Here is a 15,762-nt window from a genome sequence, read left to right as displayed (position 1 = left end):
TCATGGTCGCCTGCGGGGTAGAGCAAAATGATATTTTAGAACCAATAAAAAATTTGGCATGACTTTCCGTAAAAATAGGACCAAAAAGAATGCATAGTGCTAAAATTCTCGCGGAAACGTAAATCAATCAAAATTGCGGCAAAATATTGGCAACTATCGCATTTCAAATACCAGTACCTGCAAACACAAACATATATGCAACACCACAAACATATGGAACACCACAAACATACATAGATCTTGCTAGGCCATAAAAAGTGCATGTGCACGTTGTTGGAGGGAGAACAACATAAAGATAGCTTCCCCCTTACTTACCTATCAAAAATGAGGAAATTTAACCACTTAATTTGGATGAATCTATGGTGCAAACGAGGTGAGGAGGAGGAGGCAGCCGAGACAAGCTTGGAGGAGGAGGTGGAGAGAATGAAGTGGGCAAAGTGAGTGGGTAGGTGTGGCTGTCCAAAATATCTAGTTGGTACCAGGTTACTAATGGCGCACCACCTACAAATGCGCCATTAATTAGTAACCCTGGTTACTAATGGCGCACCTGCCGCTGATGCGCCATTAGTAGTTTTGCAAATACACACACACACACACACACACACTAATGGTGCACCAGGGCACAGTGCGCCATTACTAGTTTAAACTAGTAATGGCACACTATTCCCCGGTGCGCCATTAGTAGTTTTGCAAAAAAAAAGAACTAAAAAATAATATAGTAGTGGCACACTCTGTGGCTGGTGCACCACTACTAGTTAGAACAAGTAAGGGCGCACTGTGCCCTGGTGCGCCATTAGTACGTTTCGAAAAATAAAAAAAATGTTACAAGTGGCGCACCATGTGTCTGGTGCGCCATTAGTGTCTTTCACACTAATGGCGCACCAGCACATGGTACGCCACTGCTATATAGTAGTGGCGCACCACATGTCTGGTGCGCCATTAGTGGCCATTTCATCTATAGCCCTTTTCCACTATACGATGAATTGCTATGAGCTACTTCTGCTGCAGCTATATGATGGATTGCTATGAGCTGCTCCTGCTGCTGCTATATGATGAATTGCTATGAGCTCCTGCTGCTATATGATGAATTGCTATGAGCTGCTGCTACTGCTATATGATGAGTTGCTATAAGCTGCTCCTGCTGCTGCTGTATGATGAATTTCTATGAGCTGCTCCTGCTAACGCTATATGATGAATTGCTATGAGCTGCTCCTGCTGCTGATATATGATGAATTGCTATGAGCTGCTCCAGCTGCTGCTATATGATGAATTGCTATGAGCTGCTCCTGTTGCTGCTATATGATGAATTGCTATGAGCTGTTGCTGATATATGATGAATTGCACACTGTTGCTGCTGTATGATGAGTTGCTATGAGCTGCAGCTGCTGCTATATGATGCTTTCAGGTGGTGCTGCAATATGATACTAACCAACCACTTGGACCATCGAATTTCAATAAATAATTGTTCTTCATTTAAACGTGGGTCATGCATTCTTCGTTTAAATTAGGCAACGGGATCTCTATGGAAAAAATTGACCAAAGTAGATTGTGCCAAGTAGATGGTATCTTTGTATTTGCATTTTGAGAAAATAGTGATGGTCTATTTTCCTATCATATTAATTACTGCCCTGGGTTCAATTTGTGAAGTTTGCAAGTCAAATTAATTTTCATATGGCCAACAAAATGACAAAAATATAATGCAATCTAGACTTTTCACTGATCATACCAAAGATAAGATGAAAATGCAATGAAAAGAACTGGTTGGCTTATTACATGGAGCTTATATTCACATGTGCTAATTTTCTTAGGATAACTCGTAATAACTGTCCCTAAGAAACTTGGCCAATAGAACTGACATACATATAGCATGTCACGATGATTGCAATGGAGGAGTGACGTACCATAGCACACTGTATAAGCTCACTGTTGCCTCTCCTTTTTTGCGATGTTCCACGAAATTGCCACATACATCTTGTACTTTTTCATTCTGTAACCCTATCTACAAGTTGACACGGCTAATTTCAGACATCTCTACATGATAATACATTGCATATCCCTTGCGCATATTTAAACCACCAATTAATGATTGTGTGCGTAGCATAAACTAGCCATGACTCTGTGTGCTGGACTAGCAGGCACTCTAAGGGATCCTAATGTAGTGCACTAGAATTCCTACATGCCACCTACGATTTTGTGTAATGTACTGCCTCTGTTCCTAAATATATGTCTTTGTAGAGAGTCAAGTATGGACCACATACAGATGTATATAGATGCATTTTCGAGTGTAAATTCACTCATCTTTTTCCGTATGTAGTCTATAGTGGAATCTCTAGAAAGACTTATATTTAGGAACGAAGGTACGAAGTAGTATCATGTATGACATATACATATCTAATTTAGTAGCCAGTAGTAGAAATCATTGTCTGCACAAAGGGATTACTGGTCGAAAATCCTAGGAAAGCACGCTGGCAGGCACAGAACAATACAAGAGAGAGAGACACACTTACAAGGTCATAGCAATGCCTCAGTCCAGGATCTTGGTTGGCCAAGCTATTAGATGCAGATGGAACATCGTCCTTGTAGTTTTTGCCAGCTGCATAACAGGTAACATTGACCTGTTAGTATATTTGGAGTACATCAGGCAAGTGATGCTTGACGGGTTTAATGGTGACAAGTACCTGGGCCGTGGCGGGTGCTTGGCATCTTGCCAGACGGTGGGAATCAGGTTAGAAACATCAAGGGTGATGATGCTACGCTGGCTATCAGGGTCCGGTAAGGAGATCTAGAACCATCGAGTAGGGTGTTTGTGGAGCGGCTTCGGTAGGGTGGAATATGGTGTGGGCGAAGCGGTTCTATGACCGTGGACGAGGGCATAGGTGAAGCTGCTCTGGTGGTTGGGTTAAGGATGGTGTCGATGATGCGGATATGCGGCCGTGGACGGGGCATCATAAGCTGCTCCGGTAGGTTGGATTAGGGTGTGAGGAAGTGGATCTGAGGCCATGGACTGGTGAGTTGGCAAAGCATCCCCGGTAGGATTGAGAATGGTATAGGCGAAGCTACTCTAGTAGGGTTGACGATGCTGTCGGTGAAGCGCCTTCGGTAGGGTTGAGGAAGGTGTCGGGGAATAGGATCAGAGGCCGTTTACCGGGGCGTCGATGGGCCGGCTCCGGGGGGGGGGGGTGCATGAAACGTCTCCGGTGGGGAGTACGAATGAGCCGCTGCAGATGCGCTACGGTTGACGAGAGTACCGATGAAGTAGATCCGGCGCCGTGGATAAGGCCGACACTTAATGGGCTGTGGTACAGTGGTGGATGAGGAGTCTACTTGTTTCTAGGGAAGGTGGGAGGGGTAGATGCGTTCGCAGAAGCAGATCCGGCGAGGTGGAAGCCACTGGTCATGAATGGGCTCTGGTACGCCGAGGGGAGAAAGCCCGATGAAGTATGGACGGCATGCTGTAAGATGCTTTGGTGCTGTGGAGTTAGTCATTTTTGTGGGAGGTGGAGAGGAAATGGGGGTGCCGTGTAGTGGGGTGAACCGGAAGTTACCAAAGCAGCCCCGACCTATTATGTAGATGAGGGCAGTATTGTTACTGTTGGTCTCTGTGCACCAAGGACAAAAGGGGAATTTCGCATGCTAAAGACTAAGGTGGCGGAAATTTTAGACGGAGGCGGGAGATTTTGCCGCCCGCGGGATCATTCGTATCCAGTTTCAACTAATTTTGGACCGTCCTAGCGGGAAGGTCATACGAGACTGTGTACACGGGGCACGCGTCAGCAGTTAATAACTGGTGTGAAGTCCACCCCAGAAAAAAAATACAATAACTCGGGATGATGCGTCGATAACTTGGATGTTCACATGGGCGCGGCCAGTTGTACGGGTGTAGTGGCGCGTTCACAAAAAAAGGGATCAAATGCTCAGCCTATGTATTTCTCGTGTACATAGATAATTTAGTGACATTGGTTATTTACTTTAAACATAATGCATTGACGTGTTAGTGTAGAGGCGCACAAAAAGAAATGGATATTGTAGTCCTCTACTTAAAAGTGTTACCTTATATGATTACATAGCCTCCATTTCATAAATTTCGTACCCGTTGAATTCATATATGAATATTACATATAATACTTCATAATAGAACCTTAAATCATCCAAGATTAATGAATTTTAATGCAAGAGTAAGAATGGTGCATGTACATGATAGCTACATTGGTTGTTTGAAGAAACATCACTGTAACTTTGGCATGCACCACTGAAAAGGTTTATTTAAATATAAAAAAATGTGATATGTGAATGTCCAATCTTTATAGTGTTGAATCGATATTGTACATTTTCCCAAGATACGAAGTAGATATTTATTTATGTTCAAGCGATGCACGTCCATGATCGCTAGATAGTGATACGTGAATGAATTGTGCAACGTCTCTCACACACATACATATCTCATTTCCCTGTGGGCATCGGAATCACACACGCGCACTTCGTGTATTTCTCTCCCTCCGTTAAGGTTAAAATTCGTCTTTTTACCCCGTCCTACAAGTCTCTCACACAGAAACACACACGCTCTCTGTGTCGAACACGCCCACCCCTTTAATTCCTCCCACCCACCCACACACACATATTTCTCAAAGTATAATAATGTCTCGGACACATATGCCTAAGGTTAACTCGAGTTCCCGAACCATATGAATACATACAATGGGATTCCAGTAGAGCACCTTTTGTTTTGAGATTTCGCTCTCTCTGTGTGTGTATATCTATCTCTCTCTCTCTCTCTCTCACACACACACACACAAACACACACACATGCGTGCGCGCGCGCACATTGTTCCTTGATTCATTTTTTCCGGCACTTGCATGCACACCGTTTGTTTATCTTCGTGATGCTTTAAGTATGCCTCGCACAAATGCTATCTACCTATCGATTCCTCTCTGACATTTGCGACCGTCGGTGATGGTAGCTCCTCCTTTCGTTCCCGAGTGCATTACACCAAATTGTGTCTAGCACATGGGAACGAAGGAGAAGCTACCCCCACGACAATAGTCGGGATTCTTCATCCTCTCATATATGGTGGAGACTCGACAGACTTAAAGTCAACCCGAGGACTCATATTCTAGGACTCATATTGATATGGAGACTTAAATTCAACATGACGACTCATATTAAAGTCAACCCCTGTCCCGGACATGGCCCCTCTGATCAAGTCGGCCTCCTCCGCCGAGTCGATGACGAGGATGCGGGATAGGCATTGTCGACGTCGATGCGGGGAATAATTGCTTGAACTAAAAAAATAAAGTAGTTCTATTAATTTTCTTGCTAAAAATAAACTACTTCTATACATAGTAAAATAAAGTAGTATTATTAAATCAACTAGTTCAACTACTAAGCACTTACAATAAATAAAATAAAGTAGTACTTACGAAAAATAAACTACTTCTACATATAGTAAAATAAAGTAGTTTTATTAAATCAACTAGTTCAACTACTAAGCACTTACTATAAATAAAATAAAGTAGTACTTACTAAAAATACATGGAAAAACATCTAATTCAACTAATCTAAAATACATGGAAAAACATATAATTCAACTAATCTAACTAATTTTATTAAACACTTACTAGTATATATACATGGAAAAAATACATATACGAAAAAAAAGGAAAAAAAGAGAGCCGGGGCGGCGGCGGCTCACAATGGGGCCGGCCGGCGAGGGCGGTGGCGGGGGCAGCAACAGCGTCGACGACGGCGACGGTGGGGGTGGCGGACGGTGTCGGCGTGCAGAGGATCCGGGCGGGCGCACGGAGCAAGGCACGGGCGATGGCGACGGCGTTGGCGGCGGACGGCGACAGCGTGGGCGGCGGACGGCGTGGGCGGCGGACAGCGTTGGCATGGGATACGGGCGCACGGCAACGGCGTGGGCGGCGGAAGGCGACTACGTCGGCGGGGGCTCCAGGGCGGGGGCGAAGGCGACGACGTCCGGCAGCCTGGTGGCCTCCTCTCCGCGCGTGTCGTCGGGGGCGAATTGCAAGATGCAAACCAAAATTTTCACAAGTGTGCCTTATATACATGAAGCTTTAGTCCCAGTTCTTCTCTCGGACCGGGACCAATGCCCCTCTTTGGTCCCGGTTGGTTCCACCAACCGGAACCAAATGCCTCTTTTCAGCAGCCCAAAGGGCGGGAAACAGAGACCTTTGGTCCCGGTTGGTGGCAACAACCGGGAAAAAGAGGGGCATTGGTCCTGGTTGGTGCAAATAACCGGTACCAATTCCGCCCATTAGTCCTGGTTGGTGGCACCAACCGGGACCAAAGGTCGTGTGCTGGAACTGGCGCGGTGCGGTGCCATGTTTAGTCCGACCTCGCTAGCCGAGAGGGGCTCGGAATGGTTTATAAGCCCTGCCGAACCAACCACTTCGAGCTCCTCCCTACTGCAGGCTTACGGGCCTAAATTCACTCTCTATGCTTGTGGGCCTATTGGATCTACCACGGGCCATCATCCTGGCCCTAGTAGTGGGTTTCTAGTCGTATGCAGGCCATGGTGGCCCTATAGGTGGCACTTTTTAAAAAAAAATCTAGTTTTTTTTGAGTTTTTTGTTTCTAATTACTTATTTATTTTCTTTTATGATAATTCTTTTTGCTATTAAAGTTTGTAACAAAATTCTAATTAGTTATTTATTTTCTTTCATGATAATTCTTTTTGCTATTAAAGTTTGTAACAAAAAAGTTCTTTATGAAAATTCTTTTTGCATTTAATGATTTTGAATAGAAAATGAACTCTGAAAAGGTTTAAAGTTGGCATGGTATCATCATTTCATCCACATAGCATGTGCAGGAAAGTTGAGAGGGTTACGGCAAAAACTGGATGCACTTCGTGTACAAAATGGACAATCTCTTTCGAAGTATCAGGATTTCATACGGAAACTTGTCTGTTACAATAGGCATTTGAAATGAACTACGAAAAGGTTGAAAGTTGGCATGGTATCATCATATTAGTTGTGGAGAAAGTCTTTTCTTTTTCTTCGCTTGTGTCCATTCCTTATTGCGCCGTAACCATGGATAATCTTCATGATCTATGAGGATGCTTGGGTCAGCCTTGACTTTGAAGGGAGGAATTTCATGAAACTTTTCATAATCTTCGGACATGTCTGTCTTGCCCTCCACTCCCATGATGTCCCTTTTTCCTGAAAGAACTATGTGGAGCTTTGGCTCATTGTATGATGTATTCGCTTCCTTATCTTTTCTTTTTCTAGGTTTGGTAGACATGTCCTTCACATAGATAACCTGTGCCACATCATTGGCTAGGACGAACGGTTCGTCAGTGTACCCAAGATTGTTCAGATCCACTGTTGTCATTCCGTACTGTGGTTCTACCGGTACCCCTCCTCCTGACAGATTGACCCATTTGCATGTAAACAAAGGGACCTTAAAATATACTCCATAGTCAAGTTCCCATATGTCCCCTATGTAACCATAATATGTGTCCTTTCCCCTCTCGGTTGCTGCATCAAAGCGGACACCGCTGTTTTTGCTTGGTGCTCTTTTGATATTGGTCGATCGTGTAATATGTATTCCCATTTATCTCGTATCCTTTGTAAGTCAATATAGTCGAAGATGGTCCCCTGGACAACGAGTACATCTCATCACAAATAGTGTTGTCACCTCTAAGACGTGTTTCCAACCAACTGCTGAAAGTCCTGATGTGTTCACATGTGATCCAGTCGTCGCACTGCTCCGAGTGTTTGGAGCGCAGACTGTTCTTGTGTTCATCGACATACGACGTCACCAAGTAGAGTTCTGTAGAACTGTGTAGTGTGCTTGAGACCAAGAATATCCGTCCCTGCATATTATTGATTCCCCTCCAAGCGTGCCTTTTCCAGTCAGTCTCCCCTCATACCACGATTCAGGGAGACCTATCTTCTTAAGGCCAGGAATGAAGTCAACACAAAACCAATGACATCCTATGTTTCATAGCCCATGGAGATGCTTCCTTCTGGCCTAGCACGGTTACGGACATATTTCTTTAGGACTCCCACGAACCTCTCAAAGGGGTACATATTGTATAGAAATACGGGGCCTAGAATTACAATCTCGTCAACTAGATGAACTAGGACGTGCATCATGATATTGAAGAAGGATGGTGGGAACACTAGCTTGAAACTGACAAGACATTGCACCACATCACTCAGCCTTGGTATGATTTCTGGATTGATCTCCTTTTGAGAGATTGCATTGAGGAATGCACATAGCTTCACAATGGCTAATCAAACATTTTTCGGTAGAAGCCCCCTCAATGCAACCGGAAGCAGTTGCGCCATAATCATGTGGCAGTCATGAGACTTTAGGTTTTGGAACTTTTTCTTTGGCATATTTATTATTCCCTTTATATTCGACGAGAAGCTAGTCGGGATCTTCATACTAAGCAGGCATTCAAAGAAGATTTCCTTCTCTTCTTTGGTAAGAGTGTAGCTGGCAGGACCTTCATACTACTTTGGAGGCATATCGTCTTTTTCGTGCAAAAGTTGCAGGTCCTCCCATGCCTCAGCTATATCTTTTGTCTTCCCAGACACGCGCAAGAAGCCTAGCAGGTTCACGTAAAGGTTCTTCGTCATGTACATCACGTCGATCGAAGAGCAGAGCTCTAGTTCTTTCCAGTAGGGTAGGTCCCAAAATATAGATTACTTCTTCCACATGGGTGCGTGTCCCTTAGCGTCCCTCGGAACAGCTAGTCCTCCGGAACCCTTTCCAAAGATTACGTGTAAATCATTGACCATAGCAAGTACGTGATCACTGGCACGCATGGCGGGCTTCTTCCGATGATCTGTGTCGCCTTTGAAATGCTTGCCTTTCTTTCGACATTGATGGTTGGTCGGAAGAAATCGATGATGGCCCAGGTACACATTCTTCCTGCATTTTTCCAGGTATATACTTTCGGTGTCAGCTAAACAATGCGTGCATGCGTGGTATCCCTTGTTTGTCTGTCCTGAAAGGTTACTGAGAGCAGGCCAATCGTTGATGGTTACAAACAGCAACACGTGCAGGTTAAATTCCTCCTGTCTGTGCTCATCCCACGCATGTACACCGCTTCCATTCCACAGTTGTAAAATTTCTTCAACTAATGGCCTTAGGTACACATCAATGTCGTTGCAGGGTTGCTTAGGGCCTTGGATGAGAACTGGCATCATAATGAACTTCTGCTTCATGCACATCCAAGGAGGAAGGTTATACATACATAGAGCACGGGCCAGGTGCTGTGATTGATGCTCTGCTCCCCTAAAGGATGAATGCCATCCGTGCTTAAACCAAACCATACATTCCTTGGGTCATGTGCAAACTCAGCCCACTACTTTCTCTCGATTTTTCTCCACTCTGACCCGTTAGTGGGTGCTCACAACTTCCCGTCTTTCTTACGGTCCTCACTGTGCCATCACATCAACTTGGCATGCTCTTTGTTTCTGAAAAGTCATTTCAACCGTGGTATTATAGGAGCATACCACATCATCTTCGCAGGAACCCTCTTGCTGCGGGGCTCGCCGTCAACATCACCAGGGTCATATCGTCTGATCTTATACCGCAATGCACTGCATACCAGGCATGCGTTCAAATCCTCGTATGCACCGCGGTAGAGGATGCAGTCATGAGGGCATGCATGTATCTTCTGCACCTCCAATCCTAGAGGGCATATGACCTTCTTTGCTGCGTACGTACTGTCGGGAAATTCGTTATCCTTGGGAAGCTTCTTCTTCAATATTTTCAGTAGCTTCTCAAATCCTTTGTCAGGCACAACATTATCTGCCTTCCACTGCAGCAATTCCAGTATGGTACCCAGCTTTGTGTTTCCATCTTCGCAATTGGGGCATAACCCTTTTTTCTAATCCTCTAACATGCAATCGAACTTCAGCTTCTCCTTTTGACTTTCACATTGCATCCTTGCATCGACAATGACCCGGCGGAGATCTTCATCATCAGGCACATCGTTTGGTTCCTCTTGATCTTTAGCAGCTTCCCCCGTTGCAGCATCATCGGGCACATCGTCTGGTTCCTCTTGATCTTCAGCATCTCCCCCCGTTGCAGCATCACCGTATTCAGGGGGCACATAGTTGTCATTGTCCTCTTCTTCTTCGTCGTCTTCCATCATAACCCCTATTTCTCCGTGCCTCGTCCAAACATTATAGTGTGGCATGAAACCCTTGTAAAGCAGGTGGGTGTTAAGGATTTTCCGGTCAGAGTAAGACTTTGTATTCCCACATTTAGGGCATGGACAACACATAAAACCATTCTGCTTGTTTGCCTCAGCCACTTCGAGAAAATTTTGCGTGGCCTTAATGTACTCGGAGGTGTGTCTGTCACCATACATCCATTGTCGGTTCATCTGCGTGCATTATATATAAATATGTGTGTCGAAAGTAAGAAACTCAGACAAGTATCTATCTAAAGTAAGAAAATCAGACAAGTATATATCTAAAGTAAGAAAATTAGATAGAAGATAAGAACAAGAGGCTCACCACGATGCTGCCGGCGACGAGATCGGCGCGGGCGATCAACGGTGGTGAAAACGGGGACGGGGCGTGACGGACCGCTAAATCTAGACAAATCTCGGGAAAAATGGAGCTCCGAGGTTGACCTTCGAGAGGAGAAAGCTTAACTAGTGTGGCTCGGACATTTCATCGAATACCTCATGTGCATAGGAGGTGAGCTAGAGCACCCAAATGCCCTCCCCTCGCCAGCCAGAAAAAACATAGCACTGTGGAGTGCTCTGCCGCGGTGATGGGTATATATAGGCAAATTATTTGTCCCGGTTCGTGGCATGAACCAGGACTAAATTCACCCTTCTATACCAGTTCAAGGCACGAACCGGTACCAACGGCTGTGGGCCAGGAGCGCTGCCCATTGGTCCCGGTTTGTTCCTAGAACCGGGACAAATGGATCCAGATGAACCGGGACCAATGCCCACGAGGCCCCGGCCAGCCCCCTAGGCTCATTAAATGGGTCTAATGCCCCCATGGGTCCTGGCTCGTGAAGAACCGGGACTAATGGGCTGGCCAGGCCCGAATGAAAGCCCTGTTTTCTACTAGTGTCCTCTTTCAAACACACACACATACACACAGACTCGCTAGTTGTGCCTATGTGCCTACCGCGCACACTCTCGATACGTCTTTCTCTCCCTCCCCCTCCCCAACTCGATCTGATCGTAATCTGTCAATTGGTTTCTCTCTCAAACATTGTGTCTCTGTGCCTCCTCAGTAGCCCCCTCGATATGTAGACTTCTCATGTGCGCACAACTGTATTGACGATGACGTTGAACCCAGTGTGCCTCGTTTTTACCGGCCTCATGTCATTGTTTTCACACTGTTTTCTGTTAATTAACAAGGCAACCTTTTCTTTGTTACTACTAGTGAATTTGAAATCATTCGGGGCAGACATGAAATATATCACTTCAACCCAATTATCGCAGTAACTATTTTAAAAGAAACTAGCTAGATGCCCTTGTGTTGCACGGAACATCAAGATGAATTTGTATGAGTAGTTTATCTTGTCAGAGAAAAGGATGAACGAGGGAAGGCCTTATTTGCGAACGTGGAGAGGGGTGTGGGTATATTTTTGCACAATTGCCATAGTTTCCTTCCTCTCCGTTAGATATAAATCCGATGGCCTATATTGCAGGATGGCACACACACCATCATCACCAACTCTATTTTCTAGTCCCTCCGTTCCTAAATATTTGTCTTTTTAGAGATTTCAACAAGTGACTACATACGGAGCAAAATGAGTGAATCTACACTCTAAAATATGTCTACATACACATCCGTATGTGGTAGTTCATTTGAAATGTGAAAAAGACAAATATTTAGTAATGGATGGAGTATAAGAGTAGACATGGAGATATATCTCCATCATGGTCTACAACAAAAATGTGCTGGACTGGTTAGTGTTGGATGCTTGCAACGCAATGACATGAGTTCGAATTCTGTCTTTAACTTTAGATTTTTATATTATATATTACTTATTTAATATATACATCTTTTGCTACTGTACTGACAGTGGAACCCACAGAGTACTTAGAATACATGATTAAGGATGGACTTGTTTCTTTTTAACTTTCTGTACGAAGCTGTAGCCACCCTGCATGTCACGTGTACACTGTACATGCAATTAACTTTTTATAGAGGGACAATCATACACGCAATTAACTCAATTGGATTGGATGTCACTCTATTCTTTCCAGCATAAGAGCATGTCCAACGGCAGCCGGCAAATTTCCTCCCGCTTCCTTCCACGGAGGACGACATCAAACACCGGCGGCATACATCTTCACAACTCCAACCAACCAGATGAAATTCGTGCAAACACAGACTGATTTCATGTAAGCATCAAGGATTTCGTATAAAAAAGCCGGATCTTCATATAAACATGATGGATTTCATTACATTTACATGAACTAAGCGGTGCCAATCCGGCTCTCTTGGTACAATTAATACTCCCTCCATCGGAAATTATTGTTGTAGAAATGGATGTATTTGGACTTATTTTAGTTATAGATACATACAATTTATCCATTCATAGAACAAATATTTCCCGCCAGCTGGAGAGGGAGTACATACTCTAAATGGCCGCCCGTGGATCCTTTTGTCCTTCTTATGTCCGGTAGACACTTGCGGGGTCGACGAAGGTCCTCTGAAGATACGAAGCAGCAAAGAAACCACCTAAATGCGCAGTCGTCGCCTTGGCGGTGGCCTTCTTGCGACCCAAGTGGTGGCGACCTCCTGTGTTCTACTTCTCCTCGATGATGGTGGCAGACACGGAGAAGCTGGCCACTGACTCGTCGCTCTCCATGCACCCGGCTTCTGTCTCTGCCTGCATGGCTCTGCCGCAGGCACGGGAGGTGCGCCCAAAGGTACGGGAGGCGCGGCCACCACAGACACTGGTGGCGCGGTATGACGTGGTAGCGACGATGCCCATATCAGCGTGCTCGCCGTCGTGCTGGTGTGGAGCAACTCGCCACTCCTCATCGAGCCGAACTAGAGCGGCGAGTTGCTGAACAACGCGCCTGCTTGGGGCGGCAACTGGCTCCATCGGGCCAAGCAAGGTTGGTGAAGCACCGAGCGACCTCCTTTGCATCCGAGGGGCTCGGTGGGCCACCCAGCCGGGTAATATGTCAGACAACGGCTTCTCGGAAGCCATCCAAAGAGTGGAGAAAATGGTGAAGGATGAGATGGGGGAGCGGTGGAGGGGTGTGATTCTTGCCTGCTGTCTGTCTGGCCTTGTGTAAATAGAGGGTGGACGGTAGGAGCTTGGCCGGTGTCTGGCCTCATTTAAACTGAGGACAGATGGGAGGAGCTCGTCCGGTGTTGCATTTAATTCCGGCCCACTCATGAACGGACGTGTGGCCGGAGTAGGTTTCTCGGTTTTCAAGCGGGTTTAATGGAGGGGTTTGATGGAGGTGAGGAGCCGTGTTCAGTCGGGCGTGCAGTGGGCGGCGCAGTACTATTCGATTTGACAGCGGGCGGCGCAGTTCCCGATACGACTTTAATGCAGACGAGGCAGGGAGTAGCGGTTACCAAAATGTTGAACGGCCAATGCATCCTCGTTCAATTAATGCATGAGGGAAGTAATGGGAGTAGGACCGGGAAAAGAGGCTGCACGATGTGAATGCAACACAATTTTCCCTCATATAAAGGTGCCTGAGGGAGTCCCGGATTAGGGGGTGTCCGTATAGCCGAACTATCATCTTTGGTCAGACTCCTAGACTATGAAGATACAAGATTGAAGACTTCGTCTCGTGTCCGGATGGGACTTTCCTTGGCGTGGAAGGCAAGCTTGGTGATATGGATATGTAGATCTCCTACCATTGTAACCGACTTTATGTAACCCTAACCCTCTTCGGTGCCTATATAAACCGGAGGGTTTTAGTCCGTAGGACGAACAACAATCATACCATAGGCTAGCTTCAAGGGTTTAGCCTCTCTGATCTCGTGGTAGATCTAATCTTGTACTACCCATATCATCAATATAAATCAAGCAGGAGTAGGGTTTTACCTCCATCAAGAGGGCCTGAACCTGGGTAAAAACATAGTGTCCCTTGTCTCCTGTTACCCCGCCTAGACGCACAGTTTGGGACCCCCTACCCGAGATCCGCTGGTTTTGACACCGACAGTGCCCCTCCATTCCAATGCATCTAGCACATCGTACGCACCTAAGCATTTCCCTAAGCACGTACACTAAGTGCAAAAGAGCTCATTCAAGACCCAAGGCAGTGATGCACGCGTGCGGCCAGCGGCTGTGCTAGATGGTCCACGACGCCGGCCTGCGGCATAGCGCCGAGGATCGTCTCCAGACGGTGTTGGCGACCGGCTAGTGGATGGCCACTATCGACGCCAACTACGACTCTCAGTTGGACCAGATGATCGTTGCCACAACCAACATGTTCACCGTCCTCAAGAAGCTCACGGACGACATCGTCGTACTCCTCTAGCCCGCGCGCCTGGGCTCCTCATTGCCTGCCACCCTAATCGACCTCCATAGCCGGAATCCCTTTCAAGCACTTGTGGCCCTGCGAGTGCTCGCTGACGCCATGAAGAATGTCCACCTGGAGGTCGCGCTCGCTGCGAGGCGCCTCACCCTGCAAGAATTCATCGACCTACAAATCCACATGTACGAGCAAATCGTGTACATAGGTATTTACAAGGCCAGTGAGGACGCTACGATGTTGGCCTTCCTCAACCGTCTAGAAGCCTTGGATGCCTTTGCTGAGAAGCACCTCGACCTCGCCACAAAAGCCGCCGCTCCTTAGCCGCCGGTCGGTGGCCCAACACACTAAGTTGAGGAGGAGGAGGTCGTACGTTGATGGATGCATCTTTCTTCTTGCCTTCTGTAACCACCACCGCGATTGCATCATCGTGGCTTAATTCTCATTGTGTTGTTGCATTCTCGTTCCAGTCAATACCGACATGTGTGATCCCTTTGCTTAATTATATGCATCACTATAACTAGTACTCCATCCGTCAATTTATAAGTTGTGCTTACCTTTTCCATCAACTTCGTGCAATACGCGGGCATCTTGCTCGAAACACTAGAACATGTCGGACCGCTTTGTGACCAAACCGATGATGCGCCAACCTAGCTACTACGTACCCTGCTTATCTGGTGGAAATAGCCCCACCCTAGCATTTCCAATCGTTATTTCTATTTATCGATCGTGCCAAGGAGAAGAACCAAATGTTACAATTTATACATGTTTCTATACTCCTACTCCTATAAAAGATTCAATTGGTGATGGTGGTGTGTCTGCCATCCGTCGTTTCTGACCATTAGATCTGCATCTAACGGTTGTGAGGTAAGTTATGGCAGTTTTGCAACAATAGCCCACTTGTCTGCTCCAATTTGCAGAACCCCCCTTATTATCTTGAAAGCAACCACATCCCTCCCTCACCTTGTCAAAACAGTCTGAGAAATATATTTTCAGTGAAAAGTACTCCCTCCATTCCTAAATATTTGTCTTTCTAGAGATTTTAATAAGTAACTACATACGAAGTAAAATGAGTGAATCTACACTTCAAAATTTGTTTATAAAATCCGTATGTGGCAGTCCATTTGAAATCTCTAAAAAGACAAATATTTAGGAACATAGGGAGTAATATATTAGGAGTATATCAAAACAAGAGTGATTTCTTTCAAGTTTGTGATCAAGTACTACTATTCTACTACTTTGGATCCAGCGCAACGCATAGGCACATTCCTAGTAAAAGGAAAAAGCCTGCCACGTTCGCGTC

General features: G+C 45.8%; 1 pseudogene; it reads left to right on the top strand.

Moving 5' to 3' along the window:
* Nucleotides 1–5,691: 5,691 nt before the first annotated feature.
* LOC123067368 (uncharacterized) overlaps nucleotides 5,692–15,762 on the top strand; it is a 136,093-nt pseudogene continuing 126,022 nt past the window's right edge.

This window comes from Triticum aestivum, chromosome 3B, assembly GCF_018294505.1.
Source record: "Triticum aestivum cultivar Chinese Spring chromosome 3B, IWGSC CS RefSeq v2.1, whole genome shotgun sequence".
NCBI lineage: Eukaryota > Viridiplantae > Streptophyta > Magnoliopsida > Poales > Poaceae > Triticum > Triticum aestivum.
The sequence above is the reverse complement of the archived record's forward strand: the minus strand, read 5'-3'. Positions and strand labels throughout refer to the sequence as shown.